The sequence below is a fragment of the Diabrotica undecimpunctata genome, chromosome 8 (genome assembly GCF_040954645.1).
Source record: "Diabrotica undecimpunctata isolate CICGRU chromosome 8, icDiaUnde3, whole genome shotgun sequence".
In the NCBI taxonomy this organism is placed as follows: Eukaryota; Metazoa; Arthropoda; class Insecta; order Coleoptera; family Chrysomelidae; genus Diabrotica; species Diabrotica undecimpunctata.
The window spans coordinates 112,123,718-112,141,825 of record NC_092810.1 but is presented as its reverse complement, the minus strand read 5'-3'; the positions used below and the strand labels follow the sequence as shown (position 1 = coordinate 112,141,825).

Below are 18,108 nucleotides of genomic sequence, written 5' to 3'. Positions count from 1 at the left end.
AAATGTCAAACCACAGCTGCTCAATAAAATTTGAAAAAAGGATGCTAGCAGAAGCAATTGTAAGCGGTTAAGGAAAAGTCAATTTAGAAGATATGCTTAATATCGTTGGCATACCGTGAAAAATTGGATTGCAAACTTCAAGAGGTAAATTATTCATTGAAGTTAAAGAACGAGCGGAAAAGGCAGTTTATCTATGCACCCCTGTAAACATTTATGCAGTAGATACATGATTTTATTAAATCGTCGGATTGGGCTAAACCATCATATAGTTCACGTCGATTTGAACAAAAGAAAACTTTTTGCAAAATTGATCCACAAATGTTTCACCACTTGTGAAACTTATAAGAAAATTTGAAAGGTTTCAAAAGTTTGCTGCGATGAAAATTCCTTGTTATACAAATTGCTAATGTTAACATATATAATAGAAAACTAGATTTAAAAACTATTTTGAAATATTACAATCAATCAAAATATGGATATCAGTAGTGGAAGTGGCGCCAAATTGATTAGGGCTGGCGAAGATTAGTGAATCTACTAAAACAGCTACTTATGAACTATTGTACTAAAAATATAAATTAAATTATGTTTTTACATAACTGATATCTATTAGATAATATAATTATCTTATCTATTATCTAAAATCAAGTGGCTTTACGGAGAAAGTAACAAAAAAAATTGGTACATAGTCAAGGGAGGCAAATTATCTTTAACGTTTATTTATTAATGAAACGGGAAGATTTGGAATATTGCATAACTCCTTTATCTCCAACAGAGCGAGTAAGCGTAAGCGAGATAGTAGCTCAAGCAACTAGTTTCTCATAAAGTACGGTAAAGGGGGTAATTAAGAAATGAAACAAATCATCGACTTCAAAATTTGGTTCACCGAAAAGAAGCATTTGTAAGCCCAGCATCAAGTCATCGGTTAATTATTCATTTGAGGAATACATTATACGAATTACCATTAATACATTTGCTAATATCCACAAAATAAGACACGCACATGAACACTGTTTACGAATCTGTTAGAAATGAAGGGATTATAACTGGTAAACTATCGTTTTTTAAAAAAATTGTGAAGAAATTAGGATTTAGATGACAAAAATGAGAAGACAGTGGAAAAACTGATATAAGGGCTAAAAGAACCGAATTTTCCGAAGAATTTCAAAATTTTTGTAAATAGTTTCTATATCCACCCCTGTAAACATTTATGCAGTAGATACATGATTTTATCAAATCGTCGGATGGGGCTAAACCATCATATGGTTCATGTCGATTTGAACATAATAAAACTTTTTGCAAAATTGATCCCCAAATGTTTTATCACTTGTGTGTAAATAGAAATACTGTATATAGTGATGGACGTTGCTGTACTTTAGGATTCATTTTTTTTCGGGCATGCGTATTTATTTCTAAGGTTTATGAGGGTTTGCATTAAGCCTAGATAAAGATATATAGTTTGAATATTATCATATTAGAATAGTATCAATAATCATTTTAAAACATTCCCTATTTTCACCTTATTAACAGATTTCAATGTTGTAAAATTGGTTTGAAAGCTTGTTTGTTTCTCTATACGTAAACAAATCAGCGATTTATATAAGAAAGAATTTTTCACGCAGAAATTTCTTGAATTTGACATTTTTCACATTTGGTCCCGGTGAAGATAGCCTCAAATGAGTTTGGACAGAACGAAATATTGGTGTTTGGCAGTGTTAAAATTTACATTACAAATGAAACATTACAAAAAATTAATAGTCTAGAATTACCAAAAAAGAAAAAGTAAATAGTTTAAAAACAGTTTTTAAAAGTAAATAATAAACTGTCAATATAAATAATAAAGTTAAAAAGACATCTGTTGCAATCTGGCATCTGGTGGTTTGAGACTCTATTGCCAAATCTATCCGCCAACCTATCAAAAGGCAATTGTCAAAAAATGTTTCTAATAATTAACTGCAATTAATATCAAAAGAAACAAATATTCATTTATTTGTGTTTTATATAAATCATAAAAATGCAGAATCCCTACAATAATATAATAACAATGTACTTTTTAAAAGCTTTTTCTCTTTGTATTCGAAGCATATAACATATACATTATAAGGACATGGCAACACTGCCAACGCAATATTTTGTTCTGTGAAACTTAATTGACAGCTAATTTGAGGCTATTTCCACCGGGACCAAATGTGAAAAATGTGCAAAAGTGTATTAAATTTTATTTGGGCCATAACATTTTTTACCAAATTTACAGAAACTTTACAAATTTTCCGGTTTCTCATGAATAAATTCCCAAAACGTTATTTTTACACCTTTATTTAGCGTATTTTCACTTTTAGCTTTTCACGAGCATATTTTGATATGAAATTTCTTTGTGAACAATTTTAATTCTATCCATTTTTGTTGTAGATGCACTACTTTTCAAGATATTCATGTTAAACTGTTGAAAAAATATGAGTCTGTTATGTTGATTTTCATCAATTTTTTTTTCTTCATTTTTATACCAATATTACAGCTGGGCTTACAAAAATTCTAGTTATAAAAAAACTTTCTGGGAAGATTTCTAAAAAATCCAGGTCCTGGATATCTATAACCAAGTCTAAACTGATCTCGTATTGATTGTACTATTAAATAAATATTTTTTCGCCTTACTTATTTCCAGAAATGTTGAAAAGAAAATTGAAAAACTTTTTAGGCTTCTATACTGGCCTTACTTTTAACATATACCTGATGAACCACCCTGAGCTGTGATTTCTACAAAAATAAACAATATCGCTGTTACCTTTGTTCACATTAAAATGTTTTGCATAAGAGTGTGGGATAATGTTAAAATTAACAGAAAAACGTATTAAAAATCTAAAACTCTTGACCTACTACTGAAAACTTTATTGATTCATTAAATTTTAATATATAACACTTTAAATTAAAAACTTACTTAAAAAACACTTAAAACCACGAATTGACTTCATCAAGTGGTTCTCCTAACTATACTATAAACAGTCATTCGTTGTAAGCTATGCGACCAAACAAAGCAAAGTAACAATTTCAAGTCTATCCTTTGTTGTTATAGGTACGTTCAAGCGACCAACTCAAACCAGTCGTTATAAATACGTGTTGTATTAATTTTATGAAATGCCATCTTTCAACGTTAGTCGAATTTTTCCGAACTAACTTTAATATCAGTCTAATAATTATTTGGTCGTTAGTTTAATTTCTAGTATGATATGCACACGATTAGCAAGCATTGATGTACATTTTGCTGAGTAATTTTATAAAAGAAAAGAGGACATAATGGTAACCAACTAGTAACAAATTATATAACATAAATATAAATAGCATATAATTCTGTTTTCATTAAATTTTGTAAGGTGCATAAAATAAGTATCTGTGCATGTCCTCTTCTTATGACAAATCTAATACGAGTTTTTTTTGTATTTATATTCACAAAATACAAAAAAAATGATAATTGTTAAATGAGTACGTGTTTTCAATGTTACATAAAGATTGGATCAAGAGTATAAATGAATAAAAGTAAATTATAATTTCATATGATATAAAGAGTTAACTATTAATTTAACTGAACTAAACTATTACGGGTAAACTATTAATGTAACCGGACTTTGTAAGTCACGGTCTAAAACGCTTGTATTAAAATAAATTTGGTGCCTTAACATTAACTTAGCCTTCGATAAATAAGGTTATATGGGAACGAATTGTATTTGGTTTTGACATCTGTCATCCAATATATGACGTCTAAGAAAGTTTTATGCAAAAATAACGGTTAATTTTATTTTTAGCCGTCGATGAGTGTTTTGAATTGAAGTAAGTCAAATATCGTCCAGTACCTTTATTGGAAAGGAAAAAAGCACAGAAATCAAAGTTGAATTTGATGATGTTTATGACAAGTTTTCATCGCAATGAGCATAAGTGAAATATTGGAGTATTCTAAACAAAAACAGATACGTGTGTGAAATATAGGTCGCCCTAAAGCGACGAAGGCCTGCTAAAGAAGTGCAAGATCATCTTATCAACCGAAAATATGGTGGGCGAAAGATATCATTTACAACTGGCGAATACTATGCAGCTCTGTTGGGCTATTATGATGCCGATTTTAGAAAAAATGCCTCAGTTTGACATAAGAAAAATTCTGCTCAATCGTATTTTCCAGATTTAGCGTTATCTGACTATTTACTGTCTCTAAACTAAAAAAATTAACGTTGGACGATACCGTCTTGAAACGAACGATGAGGTCATGGCTGAAACTTCACACTATTTTAAAAAAGTCAAGCAAAAAAAAATTATTTTTCGGAAGAGAAAAAGTTAAAAAAGCAAGCGTATTAATTTAGATGTTTTCTTAAACTAGATTAATGTCAAACCACCTCGTAGATATAAATTTACATGTTAGTGGCATTCGAAAATATTTTTTTAGTATGCCTTAAACCAGTAACAACGTTATTAGATACTTATTTAATAGTAAATAATATTTACAACAAAAAATGTACTTTAGAAAAAGTCTCTCCTTCGATATTATTATATCTTTTATTATAAAATTCTTTTAACCATATCACTATCACAATTAGCAGGCAACGCTGTACGACCTTGATTGTACACAACTACAACTGATTAATGACGTGCAATGGAACTTGTAGGAAAAATCCTATTTATATGGGAGACTTAAGATTATTTAATATTTTTATATTATAATTAAGATGATTTTTAAAAAATCTACATCATACGATACATTATAAAATCTTTTTACTCATATATTTACCAGCAATAACCGAAATGGAAAAGAATATTTTTTTTTTCTTTTTGCCCACAACCCTAAAACTCAAGTACCGAACAACAAAGAATAGACTCTATGGTACACATACATATTTACACATACACTCTTCCAACCATCTGGTTACCAGAATACAAAAAAATGACTAGGTAAACTAAAATTCCATATTTTGGAACGTAAAAAATCAAAGCTACATTGATCTGCATAAGTAATCTCTTTCAAAAAATACTTTATTATCTTTATGGCAAAATTACCTGAATGCAATTTTTTATCATTGTTGATTTCAACAGTTTGTTTTATACATATGTCAAAATCTTTAAATATATTTAAACTAGTGTACAGAGGGCAACTGATTTCTGTGAATACCCAAGTGCAGTGTTTGCGTGAAAATGACAGAAGGCATATTTTGACAGAAACTTCAAAGATACCCAAATAAAGATAAAAAGTGGTGTCAGACAGGGCTGTGATATGTCAACAATATTGCTAAATGTATTTTCATAAGAAATAATTGAGAATATAATAAAAGAAATAAAAATTAGAAGTTATTTCTTTTGTAATTTTCAATGTGCAGCTATCTTTTCAGATTACTATTGAAGATTACGAGATTACACTTAAAAATTTCTTAGAACGATAAAAGTATTTGCCTTGACAATTAAAACGAAAAAAGCTACAGTTTATCTATGATGTTCGTTATATAATTGAATTTGGAAACTTATTTAACAAACTTTCGATTATTAAAATTAAGTCTGATTAACAATGGCTAACGATAAATACTGCAAATTTAGATGATGGTATTTGGTATTTTTATAAGAGTCAAAATATCAGTCTAGGATTTGTTAAACAACGTATCCATGTACCTATATCTACATGTGAATAAAGTAAAGTTCCTTGAAATAGATGTCATCCATTTTCTGAAGACAAGAATATCCCTAAAATGTCTACACTTTGTTATTTCATTAAAGAAGTACCTTACCTATAACAAAAACCGTCTTTTCACCAAACTGTCAATAGTATATCAATTTTCACATAAACACAAACCTTTGAGATTAGAACATTTAGCCGCCCTGTATATATTTTACTTTTTTTGTAATTTTTTTGGGAATATTTTCCATAAATAAGTAAATAAAAAACCTGTCAAAATGCATTTAGATCAATATTAAAATTCGCGATAATTTACGTTAAAAATATTGGTACACCACAGGGTTATATCTTTGGTAAAGTTTCTGCTTTAACGTATTATGTAAATGGATTTTGACAGTTCTTTGTGAATATCATTATGTACATAATACAGTAATATAAAAATTTAAGTGTTAAAACTAAAGACGGGCTACACAATGGGTACAAAAACTAACATAAGTTTCTAATATTTTGATACTCGATATATTTCTAAAAAAAATTCCAACAATTTTTTGTACACTTATCAAAAAGCCAAATATTCAAAAATTACGTTAATTTTTGTACCCACTATATAAAATTTCTAGTATCTACTACGCCTAGTAAAATTAGTTACTCTGCTAAATATTTTGTACTTCTAAATTAAGTTCGAATAAAAGAATTTACAAAAATTATACACATACATAATGAGAGGTCACAGCCTAAAATGTTACAGCCTCACCAACTTTTTTAATGTTATCTACATCACAAATACATAATTGTATATGCCTTAACCCTCTCATTAAATAATATCCATTGGGATTACTATTAAGGATGTTCCAATTTATTGTAAACCAATTATCTGCAACAATTAGTATTGAGCAAAATGGAAGACTAAATCAATCATATCTACAATTCGAGGTACGACACGGCTGTGCAGTAGCACCGATATTGTTCCCAATTGTCACCGACTGGGAGAAGAAAAGAACAACAACGAACAAACCTACTAAAATACAGTGGAATACTTTCACGTTAAAAGATTAAGAGTTAACATTCTATTTTCCTAAAGCTTAAAACTTTTGACAGTACTGTACCAAGCCACGCCGTTTTTCGAGTTCCCAAATCATTAAATCTGTCTGTTTAGACTATTTAGAAAAATGCGTAATTTTGTTGCTGACTACGACTTAATTTCGAGATCTTCCATGTAATTCAATTTCGTCAAGTTAAAACCCGTTGTGTAATAAAAAACACAAGTTCAAATAACGACTAAGAATGTATATATTGACACTCAGTTATAAATAACCGAACACACCGATTTTATCTCATTCTTCGTTCGCCGCCAGAATGGCACCCGACATCACGTAATTAGTTTATTTAGTACAGTTTAGTAGTGAAAAAACCACGTTTGCGTAAGTTAACTTTCTGCGAAGTAATTTAAACATGATATAAAATATAATTTCATTTCCTTCCCAGGGTTTTTCAACACATGTTTCAATGTACGGTTGATTGGTGAGCCTTCCCTTATTATCTCATCAAATTATATATTACTGTTTTTTTCTGCCGACGAGAAGAGGGTAATGTACCTTAGCTTTTTGTCACTTCTAAACGATTACCTGCTTTTAAAGTTAGCATATGGGCCGAGGAGGTAAATGACCTTCAATTCACCGGTGGCCGATCTTGAGTAAGTGTAAATATTTTTAATAAACATTTTTTGTTTTTTTTCTACGGTCAATTAGGGAGACATTGTATAACTTTCTGAATTTTCCTAAAATTCAACATTTCGTGTTTTCTTTTAGTTGAACTGTTATATATCTGCTACTTTTCTGTCTTCGATTAGTCATATTCTTACCCAGTCCGATGACGCTCCCGATTCTGAGCAATGCGTCCTTCTTATTGTTCTTGTGTACGATCGGCTTATACCACCTGAAGTCACTCTTTGTCAACGTAGAGATAATTATAGTTATGATCTTTACTGCATGCAGTGGGACCATTATACATAAATTTCTGATCTTTATAAGAGTTGGCAGATTGGTTATGCCTTCTCATTAGTACTAAATACCAAATGCTATTAAAAACCAACAACTTAATTAACGCTAAAGACGCATTAATTGTACTAACGCATAAACATGAACAGAGAAAGAATTGTTAAGGCAAAGAATAATCATAAAGTAGATCAGAATAGACTAAAACACATTTTGGAACACCCTGTGTATCTGTAACGCCATTTATTACTTCATATCACTGGTAAAAAACAAGAAACTTACAAAAATTATTATTTATTTTATATACATGGATTTTCTAACGGGTGTGATTATTGCTTCAATAACTAAGCAAATAGGGAAGTAAAATTAAAGAAGTATCAAAATACGCACTTATAAATACCTGATGGAATAAAATATATGCTATAATATTTATGACTGTAACCTCTCTGGTCTATAAAAAGGTCCGTAATGAATATATTATAATATACATTGCATAATACACAAGAGGAAACAAGCCTTTTATAGTTATATTCTTCATTTAATAAAAATAAAGGTATTTATTAGCCACCGTTTCAGGTAATTTTGCTGGTGCCGACAATTGATGAGCTATATAAGCGTACAATGTATATTAATCGTTAACAATTTTTCAATCAATAACATTATTTATTCATAAAAAACTAATTTGAACGAGCCATAATAATTGTACGGCAGCCGTTACCTCTACAATAAATATCTCTCATTTTTTTTCAATATTGTTTCTCTTTTAGATGTTTCTTGTTTGTTTCCAACAGTTGTGCAGTTGTGTTACTCTCTGGTTCTACGACTAAAGCTCCGGCTAATTTTAAATCTTTATTAGTTTGTAAAAATATTGTTTTTCACGCCTTCTTGATATGCACCACTGTTTAACGCGAGTTTCTCTCCTCCTGCAACAAAAACACAACAAATATCGATTAAAGATCATAATCACATCTTAATACAAAAGATGAAATGATGCAACTGCGGGTGGTTCTTGCAGTGTATTGTTGGTTGCATAATTAATACGAACAAATTTACAAATCAGATGAAGAATTATTTTTTAAGTCCTATATACTTTGAAATAAATTGTATTTTTAAACTGTATCTAATATCTGCTAAGATATTAAATGTCCAACGTATGGAAATGAAATCGTTACAATGAATCAAGCGTAACCATGAGACTACTTCAGAATAGTGTTTGTCACCGTTTAGGCGCAATCCGAAGAAGTTTCTGCTTCGTTTCGTGACTGTCGACGAAATGTGGATCCACTGGTACCCATCATGGATAAAGAAACAGACGAAACTGTCCTATCGGTCTGATCTGTGATCTACCTCGACATTAGGCCGATTGGACATCCAAAAAACGGCCACATTTGGCGGAGAAAAAGTGCTCTTCTGCTATGACAACGCACCGGCTCACACTTCCGCCGTCGACACGGCCCAATTGGTCGAATTGGGCTACGAACTGCTGACCCAGCCACGGTATTTTTCAGATTTGGCATCGTGCGACATGTTTTTGTTTCCAAACTGGGAAAAGTTACTCACAGAGCCGAGAAATTTGAGTCTAATGAAGAGCTCATCACCGTGACGCAGGCCTACTTTGTAGACTATGAAAAAGCGTATTTTTTAGAAAGTTTAAAGAAGTTAGAGAATCGCTGGGTAAAGTATATCGAGTCAAAAGGAGACTATGTTTAGAAGCAAATCGTCAATTTTCCAACAAATAAATATAAGGTTGAATGCTCGAATAAATGAACTTTGATCAAATAAAAGGCATATATCGAGCACAGTTTAATTTAATCTTGCCCAAGTACTTTCGATCCCTAGATCATCTGCAGGGGCATCTGAATTCTTTCTTGGCTTATTTCAGATGCCCCTGAAGATGATCTAGGGATCGAAAGTACTTGGGCAAGATTAAATTAAACTGTGCTCGATGTGCCTTTTATTTGATCAAAGTTAATTTTCCAACATTTTCGTTTTTTATTTGTAGGCTAAGCTGTAGGCGGACCTCCCTCTGATATCGTTTTAAATCTTTATCCGTTATAATATTCTTCTTGTTGGTTGTATTCATCGCATAGTCGTATGGATCTTGTTATGAGTGTGTTGGCAACTGCTTGTATTTGTGAAGGATGGTGGTTTGAGAAAGAGTTTAAATATCTATCTGTGTCACCTGCTTAAAACGGTAAACGGTATATCCCAGTATTCCATCCAGGCCACCATTCCCACTGGGATATACCGTTTACTGAAAACCAACTCACACATATAGATATTAGAATACCACCATTCTTCAAAAATAGAAGCAGTTGCCAACACTCTGATAATAATATCCAAACGAATAAGCGATGAATACAACCGCGAAGAAGAATTTTTAAGAACAAAGGGCACTTTAAAATGAAACGATTATAATAAAAAAATAATCAGGAAAGCCACAGAACATCGTTACCATACTCCGATAGACAAAACCACCAGAACACATAAATCCAAAGCAGTTCTCCCCTACATCACAATTGGACGGCTTTTATATATGGCATATAAGCCCCTAAGAACAGTCGAATGCACACTAAGAAACCCAAAAGATAAAATAGCTCTAGAAAATCATGGAGTTTACAGCATAGCTTGTGGCACTTGTGATTAAAAATACGTGACTGATAGTTTCTGCCCTTCAGGGACGATTTTTAAAAAATAATTATTTAATTTACAAATGCGAGAGAACTTTATTGCGTTCTTAAAAGTTACAATATTAAAATTAGACTTCACTATACAAAGTTTCAAATCAGACTGAATAATAATTAATTAAAATGAAATACATTACACATTGGAAAATAAAACAATAATTCGCAAGTTGCATTTTTATATTCAGGTCGATCATAGTTCAGGTGCTGACGCATCGGATTTAGGGTATTGGCTTATGGGGTCAACGACTATAACTCCTCCACCCTTAGTTTCTGGAATTTTTCATGGAATTGAAAAATGACCTAGGTTGGGCTTGTGGTAGGTTTTCTTCAGGATCATCTTGGATGTGAACACTCTCCATGGGATTATCATCTTTTCTTTGTGAATTCGTTCTTCTTATACATTTAATACCAAAATATGCAAAAATTATTATAATCAAAAATATTATTGATAGGTTCCAAAAGTTAAAAGGACTAGTAGCTTTTGAGTTTTTAAGTATCAATGTTTTAATTTCTTTTTGTTTCTTCTTAACTAAATGAATCTTGTCCAGTTGGACATCTTCGATATGAACTTTAGGAATCTCTTCTTGATGAGGATGAGGAATAACTATATTCGGAAGTAATAGTGGCTGACTTTCAGAAATGAGGCGATTATTGCTAAATGTTTGGTCTTCTGTGCTAAACTGGCATTGGAAGGGAACTGTGATGAGATAATTTCCAGAAATTAATTGAAGATCTGTGTTGGTACAGTTCATTTGGATTTTGGTTTTGGTTACCAAAACAGCGATGTAGTGGGACTCATCTACTTGTTGGATGATATTTTTTGAAATGTGAACTTCTATTCTTTGGCATCTCGTAGGATTAGATTTCAGTTTAAGGAGTTGGAATAGACAGTCTTCTTCATTTTTACTTTTCAAATGATTCTCGGGACAAAAGAATTTTGGCTTCAAATTGGAGCATGGTACAGATGTGTATTGGTAAAAATTTTCATTCATTATCAGATAGGTGTTAGGGGGTACTATGGTAGTTCGATTTACAGTAGGGATCGAGTATAAATGATAGTAGGAGTATTCGTCGGGATAAGCTATTGGAACATGGACAATGAAAACAATTGTCAAGTTAGAGTAGTACGCTTCTCTTTCTAAGATATTATAATATTTATTTATGTCTGATGTAATATTCGGATAAATTAGTTCGTTTCTTGAATGATATTTCATAGTTTAAGTTAATATTGACTTTAGTTCATTAATCTTTACTATACTACTATTTAAAATACCTAGTCTCGCAAATGTTATAGAGTTTTCTATTTCTGTTAGCAACTGTAATATAATATTTAAATTAAAAATATCTATTAAAAATCTAAAATATTTCTAGTTATAAGGAAATCTTCGAAATTAAAAATAAATTTATTAAGGTTTGAACGAATAGATTCTAAACCAGAGAAAATTACTTTTTGGTTACTCTTTATGAGAGAAATAGTATTATTAAAATTCTCTACAATATCTGTCGATAATAAAATTTGTTTATTAAGTCTTTAGTCTCGGTTTGTTGAAGGCCCAGGACCATCGTCGTAATCATTAGGAACCTGTAAGAGTTTTTTCCGGTTAGTTTTTGGTCGTCTTAAGTTTTGTTTGTGTAAAAGTCTTTTTTGGGTAGCAACTTTAATTTTTGTATCTTTAAGAACTTTTTCTTTCATAAATTTAGGGTTAAGTTTATTTCGTACAAGTGTAGTGTTTTTCCTGTAAACATCACTGTCTTCTTCGTATGTGAGTGGTTCGTGTCGATCCTTATTGTGATATTCAATACTTTTTTCTTTTTGTTCGATCAATTTTTTATTAAGTTCTTTATAGATCTCTTTGGTCATATCTCTATGTTTTTGCATATAATTATTAATCAGTTTTTGGTCTATGTTCATATCAAATATTTCTTTAGTGTTAATGTGACCATTTATAATATCTATAGGCTTTTGTTGAGTTACGGAATGTATTGAGTTATTATATCCTAAAATAGCATAAGGCATTTGATTTAAGATATCAATTTTTCCATCTGATTTACTTCTAATTATTCGTAGGTGTTCTATTAGAGTAGAATGAAATCTCTCTATAGATCCTTTAGATTGGGTACTATTTGTAGTAACATAATGAGTTTTTACTTTATGTATGTCGAAGAATTCTTGTACAACAGAGTTTTTTAATTCTGTGCCTCGGTCCATAGTTACGAGATCAGGAATTCCATGATGTGTCATGAAGGTTAGAAAAGCTCTTACAATTTCAGTACTTGTCAAAGCTGAAAGTGGGTATGCTTGACCGTATTTAGAAAATGTGTCTATTATAGTAAGAAATTTTTGGCCTTGACTTTGAAAAGTGTCTGCAAATATTATTTCAAACGGTTTTGTAGCTGTGGGTGTAATCATTAATTTTTGATTTGGCGGATTACGATCATATTTATTTACTTGGCAAATATTACAATTATTTATAAAATCTGTTACATCTTGTTTTATTCCTGGCCAATAGTAGGTACGTTTAATTCTAGTTTCTGTTTCTAGAATGCCTCGGTGATTGGTTTTTCCTTCATGAAATAACCTTATTTTTTCATGCTGTTCATCTTTGTCTACTAAATCTTTTAAGATGCTGTTACATTTTATTAACTTGTAGGCAGAATTTTTAAATGTGTTTTTTAACGTTTCTAATATTTCTGGTATAAAGGTGTCTTCTTTGAAGTACACAGCATATTTGTATTTTGGGTCAATGTAATTTTTAAATATATTAATAGTTTCTTGTACAATATTATTTTTTGAAATTTGGATATAAAGTCTTTTTCTGTTGGGAAATATTTTTTCAATTTTTGGTTTGGCAGCTGAGTGTAAAACAAAATCAATTACAATTTGGTGATCAAAAACATTGAGATTTTTATCAGAAATGAGCATTCCTAGTATTGGATCTTCTATACTAGTATGTACAGTTTCTCCATCATCTTCGTTATCTTCAATGTCGTTATCTTGGTCATTTCCTTGTTCTAAATTTTCTTCGTTAATGTCGTCGTCGATATTTACAGCCATCGAAACGCTATCATCATCATTCCTTGTCGGAGTCTTATTTTGTTCTTCCATGTATTTTAAAAATTCATTACAATTAATCTCTATTCTAGATAGGGAGTCTGCATTTGCATTGCAACTTCCTTTCTTGTATTCGATTATGTAATCGAATTCCTCTAATTTTAAACGCCATCTCACTAATCGTGAATTTGGTTCTTTTAGAGACATAAGCCACTGTAAAGGTTTATGGTCTGTCATAATTTTAAATTGTCTTCCAAATAGATAAGGTCTAAAATATTTAGTTGCCCATACTATCGCAAGAAGTTCTTTTTCTATAACACTGTAGTTTTGTTCGGACTCGTTTAATGTTCTCGATGCATAAGCTACTGGTTTGTCTTGACCATTTACCAGTTGAGATAATACGGCTCCTACTGCTACATTACTTGCATCAGTAGTTAATATAAAATCTTTATCAAAATCTGGATACTGAAGTATAGGTTCATTAATTAATAGATTTTTACAATCTTCGAAACATTTTACAAATTCTGGAGTGTGTTCTATCTTAGCATCCTTTTTTAAACATTTCGTTAACGGTTTAGTTAGCCTAGCAAAATCTTTTATAAATCTCCTGTAATATCCTAACAATCCTAAAAATCCTTTTATTTCGCGTGCTGTTTTAGGAATTGGATATTTGACAATTGCATTAATTTTATCTGGGTTTGGTTTTACACCTTCTGTAGTTACAATATGACCAAGATAGGCTACTTCTTTTCTTAGAAATTCACACTTATCTAATTGTATTTTAAAATTATTGGCTTGTAAACGTTTAAAAACTTTTTCTAAATTTACAATATGCTCTTGTAGTGAAGTAGAAAAAATAATTATATCGTCTAAGTAAACAAGACAGATGTCATCTTGAAGACCTCGCAGAATATCGTCCATAACTCTCTGAAAAGTTGCAGGAGCATTCTTGAGTCCAAATGGCATACGAACATATTCATAATGTCCATTCTCAACATTAAAAGCTGTCTTGGGAATATCGTCTGGGTGCATCTCAATCTGATGAAAACCACTAGCTAGATCAAGTGTACTAAAATAGTTGCATCTGCCTAATTTATCAAGTGTATCGATAATATTTGGTAATGGGTATTTGTCTGGAATTGTTTTCTCGTTCAGTTTCCTATAATCTACGACAATTCTCCATTTCTTTTTTCCTGATGCATCTGCTTTTTTGGGTACTACCCAGATAGGCGAAGACCAAGGTGAGTTGCTTGGTCTAATAATTCCTTGTTCTAACATTTTGTTTATTTGACTATTTACTTCTGGTTTATGAACAAAGGGGTATCTATACGATTTACTATAAATAGGTAGTTCATCCTTAGTTTTTATAAAATGCTTAACTCTATTTGTAAATGTAAGAGGTTTATCCTCGCTATGAAAAAGATTAGAATATTTATTACAAATTTTTAGAATATTTTGTTTTTCTTCAGAGTTCATATGAGATGTACGGATTAAATTTTCAATATTAAATTTTTCGATTTCGTCTGCAGGCACTATGTCTGCATGGAATAATTCATGACAATTTTCGTCAAAAGGAACAGTATCAATTGGAGCATCTAAGGTGACAAAAATTTCATCTTGGGTTCGGTTATAGATTTCGACTAGAGCAAAACCGTCTATTGCGTTCGAGAGACATGCAGGGATTTCACATTTTTGAATAGTTTGGTTAGGGATAAATATACATCCTGATTTTTGAGAAACTGGAATTTTAGCTACACTACAAGATAAGGGGTCCAATTTTTGTTTAAAGATTATTTTTAGATCAGATTTATAATACGTTATAGGTATACTAGAATGTGGAGTAGTTAAATGAGAATTTACGAAATCTAACTTGGCATTAAGATATTTTATATTATCTAGTCCTAAAAGACCATCGAAACTTCTATGAAAATCAAAAAGATGGAACTTAATCTTACCTTCCTGATTAAATTCTGAAAAAATGGGGATTTCTGCACAAAAATCCTTCTTTGTACTTTGAAATACTGCGGAAACAACAAAGGGTTCATAAAAGATATAATTTTTGTAAAAAAGGTTAGCTTTTTCGGGATTTAAAAAGGATTTAGAGGAACCTGTATCTACCAGTAACTTTAATGGAGGATCATGAATCTGAATATATGGCAGTTCTCTTTTATTTGTGGAAAAATTTAATTCTATTAAGTCGGTTGGTTTTGAAAGATGCCGTCTTGAAAATTTTGATGATGCTCTTCGTTAACAATATCATAAGTTTGTTGATGAGAAGTCTGAGAAGTATTTTGGTGATCACTATTATTAATCGATTCGTATTCAGTATTATATAGTTCTTCGAATGTAAAATTTTGATTTGGATTTCTAGGGTTGTGGAAATTATTCCTGAATTGGGGAGTACTATTTCTAGTAGTTGTACTCATAGGAGTAGATGTGTTTGGAGCAAAATTGGGATTTGATCGCCAAGCGTTCTGAGCTGGCTTGTTAGAGTTTTGAAAGCTATTTCTGAACTGGGGAATACTATTCCTAGTAGATGTACTCATGTTAGTGGGTCTGTTGGGAACAAAATTTGGATTTGGTCGCCAAACATTTTGAGTTGGCCTATTAGAATTTTGGACATTATACTGATAGTTTTGGGGAGTGTTTCTTTGATACTGATGTGATTGTGAAGGTTGAAAATGTCTATTATTGCGAGAATTTATTTGGGAATTTAAACGAAAATTATAGTTTGGGTTTCTAGAATATTTGTTACTATTATTATTATTATTGTTAGTATTAAAATTTTGACTTTTTTGATAGTATTTAATATTATCTTCTTCTTTAATGAATTGTATAGCTTGCTCGATAGATTGTGGTCTCATTGCCCGAATTATGGGTCCTAAAGGTTCTCTTAAACCTGCTAAAAATGTTTTTAATGCTTGTTTGTTAAAGAAATCTCGTTTGTATGTACGTTCCTGACCAAGATGGTGTAAATCTATATAGTTACAAATAGAATTTAATAAATCTAGCACCTTTTCATGAAATTGATAAGGTGATTCATTTGGCTTTTGTTTAAGATTAACTAGATCCTGATTTAGACAATTTTCGTCTCTTTGATCAGCAAAATTTAAAATTAATGTATTTTTTATACCATCCCAATCAGTATTGCCGCTAATCGCAATTATTTCTTCAGCTCTTCCTTCTAATTTATTTAATATACCGTTCAATAATAAACAATTTTGAAAGCTATTAGGATTAGTTGTATCAAAATAATGTTGTAAGATTGATTCGGTAGCATTTATAAATCTATAAAGTTTATTGATATTACCATCAAAACGAGGAATAATGGCTAAATTTGCGATATCTAACTTAGGTACAATAATAGTAGCATTTGAAGTACTTGGTGAAGTCATTTTATTTTTATTTAATACTTTTTTTTTCTTAATTATATTCTTATCTATCAAAAATAATAAGTAAATAATACGTACTCTTGACTATTATTTTCACAAAAGGATTTAATAGGCAAAGAGGAGTCTGAATATGAATAAAAATTATTAGCTTACCACATTTATGTACTTCTGCTTGTTTATTCTGATGTCCCTGGAAATTCTGGATGTCCTGATGGAGCCCAAAATCACTGACAGTTCGAAAAGTTTATGAAAAACGGAAACCGGTTCTTTTTTTGTCAAAGAGTTAAAACTCACGAATATCCGCAATGGAATTCTACGAAAAATCCACTAAGACTGCGCCACTGATAGTTTCTGCCCTTCAGGGACGATTTTTAAAAAATAATTATTTAATTTACAAATGCGAGAGAACTTTATTGCGTTCTTAAAAGTTACAATATTAAAATTAGACTTCACTATACAAAGTTTCAAATCAGACTGAATAATAATTAATTAAAATGAAATACATTACACATTGGAAAATAAAACAATAATTCGCAAGTTGCATTTTTATATTCAGGTCGATCATAGTTCAGGTGCTGACGCATCGGATTTAGGGTATTGGCTTATGGGGTCAACGACTATAACTCGTGTCACAGACCAACCTATGAATATCCGCTCGACTAGAAGAACACACATTCAGTATAAGAAACCAGCAAACCACATCAACACAACACAGATCACAAAATTGAACTACAATCACGTCAAGAAACCAATTCTATAACCAAATTATCCAACACTATAAAACAAGAATAATTAGGGAGTCCGTAAAAATCGAAGCAAAAGGCGGTATGAACAGAAAGGATGCCGCCCTAAATGTACATCCAACGTGGAAATTTCTGATAAAAACTGAAAATCCTACGCAAGAGAAACACAGAAATGTTTGAGGAAAAGGCGGAGATTACAGCTCAACCGGTTCGACCTACGACTGCGCACAACATAAAAACACATAAATACACGCGACCAAATACGGCACAGGCACAACTATACCTGTCCATAGAGAGGATATAGCACAGCTTCCCTTAAAGCGAAATACCAGTCAAAATTTCATAAATAATCAATCACTTAAAAGTTCATTCACATTCAACTCATTCAGAATTGAACAAAAAAATAATTCTGAACTGAACCGTTTTAGCATCCAAGCACTTTCTCCTCTGACCACCCTCTGAAAACGATCTCCTATTTTCTAGGTGACCCTGTAGGATTTTGAAGCGATAGTGAGATCATCATACGACCGCGACGCTAATATGGCCTAATCATCAGCAAAAGTTCCTGTGATACAAAGAAGTTGTATAAGGACACTTGA

At 31.2% G+C, this 18,108-nt stretch overlaps 1 protein-coding gene across 13 annotated transcripts in view; it reads right to left on the bottom strand.

The window, feature by feature from the left end:
• Positions 1-2,868: 2,868 nt before the first annotated feature.
• The window catches only part of mtd (TLD domain-containing protein mustard), a 916,705-nt gene continuing 901,465 nt past the window's right edge, over positions 2,869-18,108 (bottom strand). For all 13 annotated transcript variants that reach the window (XM_072540745.1, XM_072540746.1, XM_072540756.1 and 10 more), the window contains one exon: positions 2,869-8,558. The gene's annotated coding sequence lies outside the window, so the exon portion shown is untranslated. The remainder of the gene's footprint in view (positions 8,559-18,108) is intronic.